The sequence below is a fragment of the Mytilus galloprovincialis genome, chromosome 7 (assembly GCF_965363235.1).
Source record: "Mytilus galloprovincialis chromosome 7, xbMytGall1.hap1.1, whole genome shotgun sequence".
Lineage (NCBI taxonomy): Eukaryota > Metazoa > Mollusca > Bivalvia > Mytilida > Mytilidae > Mytilus > Mytilus galloprovincialis.
This window is the reverse complement of record NC_134844.1, coordinates 77,900,223-77,910,215: the sequence shown is the minus strand read 5'-3', so window position 1 is coordinate 77,910,215 and position 9,993 is coordinate 77,900,223. Positions and strand designations below refer to the sequence as shown.

The following is a 9,993-nucleotide window of genomic DNA, read 5'->3' as shown; positions in this document are numbered from 1 at the left end:
TGCGTTCCCTCTTATTTTACTAGAAAAAGACCAAGAAGTCCGTGTGGCAAAAACACTTGTAACTAAACTCGCTATTGGCTCTCAAAGATTTGAACGTTTTTCTTAGCGGAAAACTTTAGTTTCAGCAATACAAACTATCAGATGTTTTATTATAAAGCAAACTAATAGACAGTATTTTAGTAAAACTGGTTCACTTCAAGATGCACACAATTTAGTTATATGCACTGTTCATAGAGAAGTTTTCAACATTGAATATAGTGCGCTGATGAACAAACAGTAAAATTTTGCAGTTAGACCTATTTATTGACGAAAATGGTTTATTCCATTAAGGGAGTCGTTTGAGCAATGCAAACATATTTCCCAATGAAATGAAGCCACTTATTATACTTAAGCATCATATTGCAACATTACTAGTGAGACATTTTCATGAAAAAGTAGCGCATCAAGGACGCCATCTTACTGAAGGAGCTTTGCGGTCCGCAGGATATTGGTTGATAGGAGGAAAAGGTCTCATTTCATCTGTAATTCATAAACGCATAAAATGTCGTAAACTACGTGGAAAAGAAGAATTTCCGAAAATGGCTGACTTGCCATTTAACCGATTCGATTCAGCACCTCCATTTTGATATGTTGGAATTGACGTATTTGGTCCTTGGACTATTACTACCAGTAGACCTCGTGGAGGTCAGACACAAAGTAAACGTTGGGCTATAATGTTCACTTGTCTTGTGGTTAGGGCTGTACACATTGAAGTGATAGAGGAAATATCGTCTGAATGTTTTATCAATGCATTACGTAGGTTTTGTGCCTTAAGAGGCGAGGTAAAAATTATAAGATCTCATTGTGGAACAAAATTTGTTGGGGCACTAAGTGAACTTAATGTTAACTTTATAAATATTGGAGATATACCAATAAAAAACTATCTCAGTGACAAGAACATAATTTGGATTTTCAACTCACCTCACTCTTCACACCTGGTGGGTGGCAGCTGGGAGCGTATGATTAAGATAGCGAGAAATAATCTAAACAGCCTCTTTATGGAAACGAAACAATTAACACATGAAGTATTAACAAAGTTTATGGCCGAAGTACATCTATTATGAACGCAAGACCCCTGGTACCGATAGATATGGATCCTGACAATTCATTCCCGCTTACTCCTTCAACTTTACTCACATTGAAAAGTAAGCATACTGTAGGATCTTTTTCAATAGAGGACTTTTGCGATAAAAATTTGTTAAAATCTCAATGGAGATGCGTTCAACAACTTGCAAACTCATTCTGGAAACGTTGGCGAACTCAATATTTGCCTACTTTACAAATGCGAAACAAATGGAAACAAGAGTGCAGAAACTTGACTGATAGTGACATTGTTCTTATGTGTGAAGTTAGCTTGCACCGTCATGACTGGCCTATTGGTGTTATTGAACTTTGTAATGTTTTATTTGTATCCGAAAACAGTATTATTTGGTATATTTCTAAGTCATATGTAATTTTATGAAGACAACTATTTTTGTACAAATCTAGTCAAGTCAGTGAAGGTCTATTTTCCCCCTTTTTGTGAACTGTATTTTTCATTGATCTGAGTGTTTTCAATAATAGATTTTGGTATTTTATAACGACAGTTGGTAGTTTACTTGTTAGTTATGAGTTTTTGTTTTTTTATATTGTAGATTTTTAGCAAAAGTATTTGGCTTCATGATCTGTCAGCTCCTGACGCATTGAATGTGTTTATAGAATAAATGATCTACATATACATGGTTAAACTCTCTGCGCCCAAGGCAGAACAGTGGTCATATAAATAAAAACATTCCATCACCTATACAATTAGACTTCAAAAATTATTTTCTTCGAATCAGCTGGTATTGATTTGTTTCTTCTTACTTGATTTATGTTTTCTAAAATGATTTGTTCCCTCATCTGCCAACCACAAAAGAAGATGGATCCGATTGACTTGATAACAGATTTATTTATGTAACTTTGTTCCTGGCACGTTCTCACGTCCCTTCTTATTGGGTAGCAAAATGTGCATCACCCTTACCCAAGGGTTCTCGCCTAAGACAATAACCGGGAAGTCATTTCCAAACAGAAAAAAAATCATCTATCTTGAAAGTTGAACAGTTGAAACGGGAAAACTACGGGTATGACAGTTTATCCAGCACTGGAGCAGTGACAATAAGATTGAAGAGGATTGAAATAAACAAGTAACATCAAGATCATACCTGGTAACTATGACTTTAAACTTTTTGTTTTTCAACAGGCAGAAAGTCCCAGAATCATTGGTCGTGTCAATTGGGGGCCTATTGTTAAAATATCCAAAAACTTTCTATGTGGTATGGGTCCAGGGATCATTAGTTCATTAACGAAAGTCCGTCAGTAACGGATATTTCATATATGCTAACTTGTATGTTTGTCGCCTGGTCTCATTGGCCAACATACCTTCTTATTGTTGTAAACCATGAAAAAATATACCTGCTCATAATAGATGCCAGAGATGTACAGTGTAAGAGCCTATACTATACCAGTCTTGAGCCTGTCATTCAGTGTTTGTTTGTTGCTGTAAATCACATTTGTTTTCAAAGTTGTTTAAAGGCTATGAATTTCCCTATTTGGTATGTTTAACATTTCATTATCATGATTAAGCAACGACCCTCGATAGCTTGCTTTGTGGTATGGGTTTTTGTTATTGTTGAAGGAAGGAAGCCTTATTGGGAATCAAACCACATCTGTTAATATTGATATTTTCTACTATGTCTTTTCTCTGTTGAAATTGCTATCATGCCTGCCTTAATTATGTTATTTAAGTGCAAGTTGAAAAATATTCTAACTATAGTTACAATTTTACAATATAATCATTTGATGGATAATTAGTTAAATGAATATATATTAAAATGTGCCTGTTTGAGTATGAATTTACAACTGGTATGTTTTTTTTCTTGGAAGAAGATATGAACTACATGTGCGTATGATTTTAAATGTATATCTGACAGACAAAATTCATCAGTTTATTTAAATGTGTACTGCTTTTTTATTTTAAGCTGTTGATGAGGAAGACAACTTTCACACTTCTTTTGTCATGTTCCAATTTAAAAGTAACTGTAAAAACTACAAAGAAGCCAAATACAGTACAATCAAATTAATATTTAATTAGTAAGTAGCTAAAATCAAGCTGTATTCAATATTAAAGTTGTTTCTCTTCAATTTCTTGACTTATTACTCTTTTGTTACAAAGAATATATTTTTGAAGTATGTTTGTGGTTGCTTTTCCTTATATTATATTTAAATTTCACTTTTTGAATTTTTATAACATTTAATATATAATGAATTGTAAAATAAACCAGTATTGCAAATATTAATACTTGCCAGGAAAGTGAATAACTGTAAAATTCATTAAAAATCGTGGTCATATTCAATTTAAGCAACTTTGCATGTTTTATTATTTCAGGAATTTAAGAAGAAAAAAAAAATAGCATCTCCTGTCTAAATTTATAGCTGATCAAAATAGATAATTGTTCTGTGGTTTAACTAAAAAGATGAAAAACTTAATTACGTATGATTATTTTTCAGAACTGCCTATAATTCATGAAAATATCTGGATTTAAATCAAACAGATGAATTTAAATCATAAAAAATTAATACAAAAGAGGAAAAACCTTCTCAAGATAGATGTCTGACTCCTGAATGTGTGGACATAACAACTTTCAAAGACATGAATGTGTCATCTTATCTTGGGATTTATTAGTCCCTGAATGGATTAAATAATATATCTGAAAATGGAAAATTTTATATCATTTGTGTTTGCACAATTTCAAATCAATCAGAAGTCGAAAAGAGCATATACCAGTAATCTCAGAGTTTGAATAAAGTTTTATTTCTCATTCCTGCATTATCATTATCATGTTCACAGTGTTCATAGATACTACTGCATGTTTCAGGTTTCAAGCTAGGTGTACTTTGGTATTTTAACAATTCATTTCAAAAAGTTTGAAAAGTATGTTCAGATAGATTTGAATAGATAGTTTATTCTCATAAAACCATACAAGTACAAAGAATACAGAGAAGTTAAAAAATAATATATATACATAGAAATAAACATGCATTAAAAATGTATAAAATTTAAAACTTCCAATATCTGATAAAGGTACTAAGCAGCAACTTTAGTTCTCTTTTTATCTAAAGTCTTTATTGAAGTTATAATGTATTAAAATGTTAACAGCACACCATATTTAGTTGTCATTATTTTTTGTAAAAAAATATATTAATTGAAAAACACTTATCGCAGATGATCCTTTATGGAATCATTAAAAAATTACAGATAATCGGTCCTTTTGTTTGTTTTTTTTTTTGTTTTTTTGTTTTTTTGTTTTTAATTTTTGGCTATAAATGTACTGACTTTCATCATGTATTTACATGTTTATTCTATAATCATTATGAGCTATCGTTACATAAAAATGTGCTACCAACACTATGTACTATGTAGTTTCAAGATTGATTTTATATGTCGAATTACAGGGAAAAAGATATAAACGTTTACAAAAAATACAATCGGGACAAGCAACACAAAAAAATTACCACACAAAAATACATGCAGTCATAGATTACACTAAATGAAAATGAATAAATCAAACTTTAAAAATTAGTAAGATTAAAGAAAGTAAATAACTACCAACTAAAAAATAAATCATTGTAGAATGTTTATTTTTGAAAATATTCAGGGCATATCCATCTGGTACTAGTAATGTTACCTACTTGTGATTAGTGACTCAATAAAAATGCATATTTTGAATTGACAACACTTAATGTGCTTTCTATCATATCCTTGTGATATTTAAAGTTTTCGTATGCTGTTAAAAGTTAAGAAAAAAGGGGAATGTGGCAAAGAGACAACAACCCGACTCAATAGTAAAAAGCAACCGAATCTTTTCTAAGCGTCCAATTTAAAAAAATTACATTTCTGAATATTTTTTAAGATGTAATCAGTTTATAAGACACCATAAAAGTTCGATCTACTACTTTATTTTTTCCAATGTACTGTAGTTTTGTTTTTTTTACTTTAAATGTCTGATTTGTAATATCGACCACATTATATTTAAAAAAAAATGAGTGTATCTATATTGTGATGAAGGTGTCGTGCAACGTTAACCTATTTTAATATAAATTAGTTAAACAATCATTTAAATTCTTCGGAAATTATGCGGTACTAAATTATTTTCGTTTAATAAAAATTTTCATATCTTTTTTTCAAGTTTCTAAACAAGTTTGAATAAAAAGCAATATTTGAAAAGTAAAGTATGGTATCGTATTCAAAATAAACTTTAACAGTATTTTAACCCAAAAAAAAATACATTTACAATATTTTAACATTTCAAGGGGGAGAGTATACATCTAAAGAAAAGTAAACTACAAAAACTAAAAATAATACTATAAAGACAAGCAAACACTCGTAGATGACACAAGCAAACGATATATTAATAAAATTGACAAGTAAATAAAAAGATATGTGCAATGGCTAGCTGATAAATCCCTATTATGAACGTGTTTATCTTCTTTTTTTTTTGTCGTTATCTTATTTCTGTGCAGTTAGCTTCTAAGGTTATATGTGATATGGATAACTATTTTGGTTGTATCTTTGTCCTACAATTAAAACAGATAAAACAATGGTTACAAAAAATGCTCAATACGTTGTTGGAATTTAAAACACATTTGCGACCATGTTGCTGATGTAATGTTGTGTAGTGATCTATCGATGCAATATTTACTCTGTGTATAAGTGAGTTTATTTGTGCTCAGCCTTTAGCGTCCCATGTAGTGTTGTTGATTGTTCTGTTTCATGTTTTCTTCTTACGATGGCATTTTCAGTTTGTTTTCAATTGATGAGTTTGAATATTCCTTGTATGTCTTTTGTTTCTCATTTACTTACTAAAAAACAAACAAAAAAAAAAAGATCTACGCATGTATCGGAAGAGATGTCGCGTGATCCTTTTTTTTCTTTATTCTTTTCTTTTTTTCTTTTCTGTGTTTTTAATTTGATTTTTTTTTCATTTTGAGTGAAACGAAATTGCAATTTGTACCTTGAACAAATAACTTAATCGTTGTCTAGTACTATTATCTGTGAATAAAATATAAAAATGCATACATTGAATTGATGGGTATAAACTTTTACTTCACATAACTGTGTAGCATCCAGATAAATTGTACGCATTTTAATTACAAAAAAAATATGTTTTAAATGTGGGAGGCTAGTTTTAGTAATACAAAAGTTTAAAATGATTTCTTTCTATTTGTAGTCTGATATTCTAATTCCAAGATGTGTTAATGTTGGATTTTCAGTGGTGGTTACATTTCGTGCATACACATATTGCATTACCATATTGTCTATAACATGTATAGTTAGAAGATTATTATAAACTACTGTCGTCCCTGTTTTACTTTTAATCATATCGATCATTCTTGGATAGAAATTGCATTATACCTTCAGCAGTATTACATTCATTAATAACGATACGTATTTAAAACCTAGGAGTTTATACCTAAAATCAGAGGCAAAAACTCAAAATTGTAGTATACAAAAAATATTTGCTTTAAAAAGCATATTCTCATAGACGACTGATAGTTAATACATGTCCTTTGTATTAAGTTCTTAATCTTATATGTAAACTTTATCAGTTTATTTTCAATTGATGAGTTTGACTGTCCCTCTGGTATATTTCGACCTCTTTTATCAGCCTATTTATCACAAGAATAGGTTGATATGACTGTTGCATAGGAAACACACATTGATTCACCTATGTTAGAACTGAAGCTGATACATAGATGACGGTATACTTTGTAAATATGTGTCCATTGTTTGGGTTTTTATTTTGTTGTTTTGTTTAGGAAGTTATACAAGTGACTGAACAATATACAATCAATCACATTTCAAGTTATCAAAAACTAGGAAATGTTTACTGTCTTAATTTTAAAATTTATCAACATAACAAGCAGACATTGAGTCACCGGTATGTGGTTGGGGAGACTTGATCTATAAAATTTTCAAATTTGGTTTCAAAATTTACTTTCAATTTTGTTCGTAAACCTTGCATCCCGTTTGAATGGTTTTACATTATTAATTTTGGGGCTCATTAAAGCTTGTTGTTCGGTGTGAGCCAAGGCTCCGTGTTGTGGACCGTTCATTGACCTATAATGGTTTACTTTTATAAATTGTTATTTGAATAGAGAGTTGTCTGTCTCATTGGCTATCACACCACATCTTCCTATATCTATATAGGCATGAAAAAGATAATACAACAACTTTTATGTAACATTGACTGTATTTGCTGTTTATGTACGGTTAAAGCATTTAACAACACATTTAAAATTGTATGCCTCCGAAGCGCTTTTCTGGTATTACCTTCATCAGGAACGCTTAAATCCAAACATTTGAAATCCGAGGATGTTTAAGTACCGAAACCGTTATAGAGGTATATGTCAAATATACCTAAAATAAATAGCCAAATTCATCGAAAGTCAACTTTGCCTAAACTGCTTCATTGAACGCCTTAATATTTCAAGATATCTTGTTTTGATATAAATTATAAACTTACATATTAATTAAATTTCTTATGTTTCTTCTGGTTCCTCATACAGCTTCGCTTTGCAATCTCCATCACAGTCTGTAGTAAATAATTCCCGATGCCACAAAAATGCCAAAGCTTTCTCTTTCTGAAGATTCAGTTTATATATGATCTCGGTCCCTAAATGTACAATAAACAATACATACAAATACTGAAGATGCCTTTTTGTATTTTGTAATGTCTTAAAGGTGTGCCTTTTATACACTAAACAACTACTCAAACAGAATTATGAGGAAGAACGACTAAATTCGACACTATGTAACTTGTTTAGTATCGGTGTCGACCATAATAACATGCTTTTATTGGTTTTAGATTCGTATTTATCAATATCATCGTAAATCTGCAAGGTTTCGCGATAATGTTCTATTTCCGACATTGACATTTTGATCGTATGTGATTTGCATGGAAGGTGATACATGCAGTATAGCAGCGCGCCTACTTTATAGACTGTCTATGTTCATTGTTTTCTTGACTTGTCTCCGCCTTATCGATCTACGCGTTCCAAACAGCAACCTTGATATGTTACAGTAAGTCATGTGATCGAATCTTGCTGCATGGTTTTAAAATTAAACACATTTAACCTTGTCTCCTCGTGCATGTTACAAGAACTGATTGTCTTTTAATTGGCATAATCCCGCCGTATTGCCTGTCCCAAATCAGAAGCCTGTAACTCGGTGGATGTTGTTTGTTTTGTAATACATTTTTTCATTGGTTCATTGTTTTATAAATACATTAGGACGTTAGTTTTATATTAGTGATTTCGTGGCCTTTTATAACGGATTTTACGGTATGGGTTTTCCTCGTTATTGAAGGCCGTACGGTGACCAATAGTTGTCAATTGCTGTGTCATTTGGCCTCATTTGCAGAGTTGTTGCATTCACATTCATACCTAATCTTCTTTTTTATATAGATCATCTATTATAATAACTGAACATAATTGACAATAGAAATAATGGATGAGTTAAAGAAATAACACCCCGACCAAAGAGCAGACAACAGTTAAAGTCCACAAATCGATCTTCAGTGCAGGAAAAAAACTCGGCTTCAGCTGGCCTCTGAAGTTTTTTCTGGGTTTCCAATTGGAGAATGTTTACTCCTCTATTTTGTGAATTTTTGTCATATTTTTGGAATCTTCTGGTGTTATCCATGTATTGCCATTAAAACAAATTGCCCACTAACCCCTATGTTTCTTTTTATAATTGTCTAACATAAAGTTTAAAAAGCCATAATTTATAGTATTTCATTGTTATTTTTGTCGAGCCTGCAACTTTTGTTGCAGAAAGCTCAACATAGGGATAGTGATCCGGCGGCGGCGGCTACGGCGGCGGTGTTAGCTCACCTCTTAAAAGCTATATATTTTAGAAGGTGGAAGACCTGGATGCTTCATATTTTGTTTATAGATGCCTCATGTTACGAAGTTTCCGTCAGTCACATGTCCAATGTCCTTGAACTCATTTTCATGGTTCAGTGACCACTTGAAAAAAAAGTTCAGAATTTTTGTAACGTTGAATTCTCTCTTATTATAAGTAATACGATAACTATATTTGGTATGTGCGTACCTTGCAAGGTCCTCATACCCGTCAGACAGTTTTCACTTGACCTCGACCTCATTTCATGGATCAGTGAACAAGGTTAAGTTTTGGCGGTCAAGTCCATATCTCAGATACTATAAGCAATAGGGCTAGTATATTTGGTGTATGGAAGGACTGGAAGGTGTACATGTCCAACTGGCAGGTGGCTTCTGACCTTGACCTCATTTTCATGGTTCAGTGGTTATGGTTAAGTTTTTATGTTTTGGTCTGTTTTTCTCATACTTTATGCAATAGGTCTACTATATTTTTTGTATGAAATGATTGTAAGGTGTACATGTCTAGCGGGCAGATGTCATCTGACCTTGACCTCATTTTCATGGTTCAGTGGTCAAAGTTAAGTTTTTAAGTTTTGATCTTTCTATCTAATATTATATGCCAAAGGTCAACTATATTTGGTGTATGAAAATATATTATGATCTATATGTCAGTCCCACAGGTTTTTTTTACCATGACCTCAATTGCACGGTTCATTGGACAGTGTTAAGTTTTTGTGTTTTGGCCTATTTTTCTTAAACTATAAGTAATAGGTCAACTATATTTGTTGTATGGAAGCATTGTTAGCTGTACATGTCTGCCTGGCATGGTTCATCTGACCTTGACCTCATTTTCATGGTTCATTGGTCTTTGTTTAACTATCTTGTTTAATGTTAAGTTTATGTGACAGTTGTAATAACGCTTTATACTTAGGACTATCAACATAATATTAATGATTAGTGAAGAAGGCGAGACATTTCAGTGTGTCCACTCTTGTTTCATAAAACAAAACAAAAAAGGTGCCAATGTTAAAT

At 31.7% G+C, this 9,993-nt stretch overlaps 1 long non-coding RNA gene across 1 annotated transcript in view; it reads right to left on the bottom strand.

Moving 5' to 3' along the window:
* Positions 1–4,006: 4,006 nt before the first annotated feature.
* LOC143083719 (uncharacterized) overlaps positions 4,007–9,993 on the bottom strand; it is a 30,855-nt gene continuing 24,868 nt past the window's right edge. Inside the window, exons 3-4 of the long non-coding RNA XR_012980855.1 lie at positions 7,584–7,733; positions 4,007–5,634 (exon numbers count right to left, since the gene is read on the bottom strand). This is a non-coding gene — a long non-coding RNA (uncharacterized LOC143083719). The remainder of the gene's footprint in view (positions 5,635–7,583; positions 7,734–9,993) is intronic.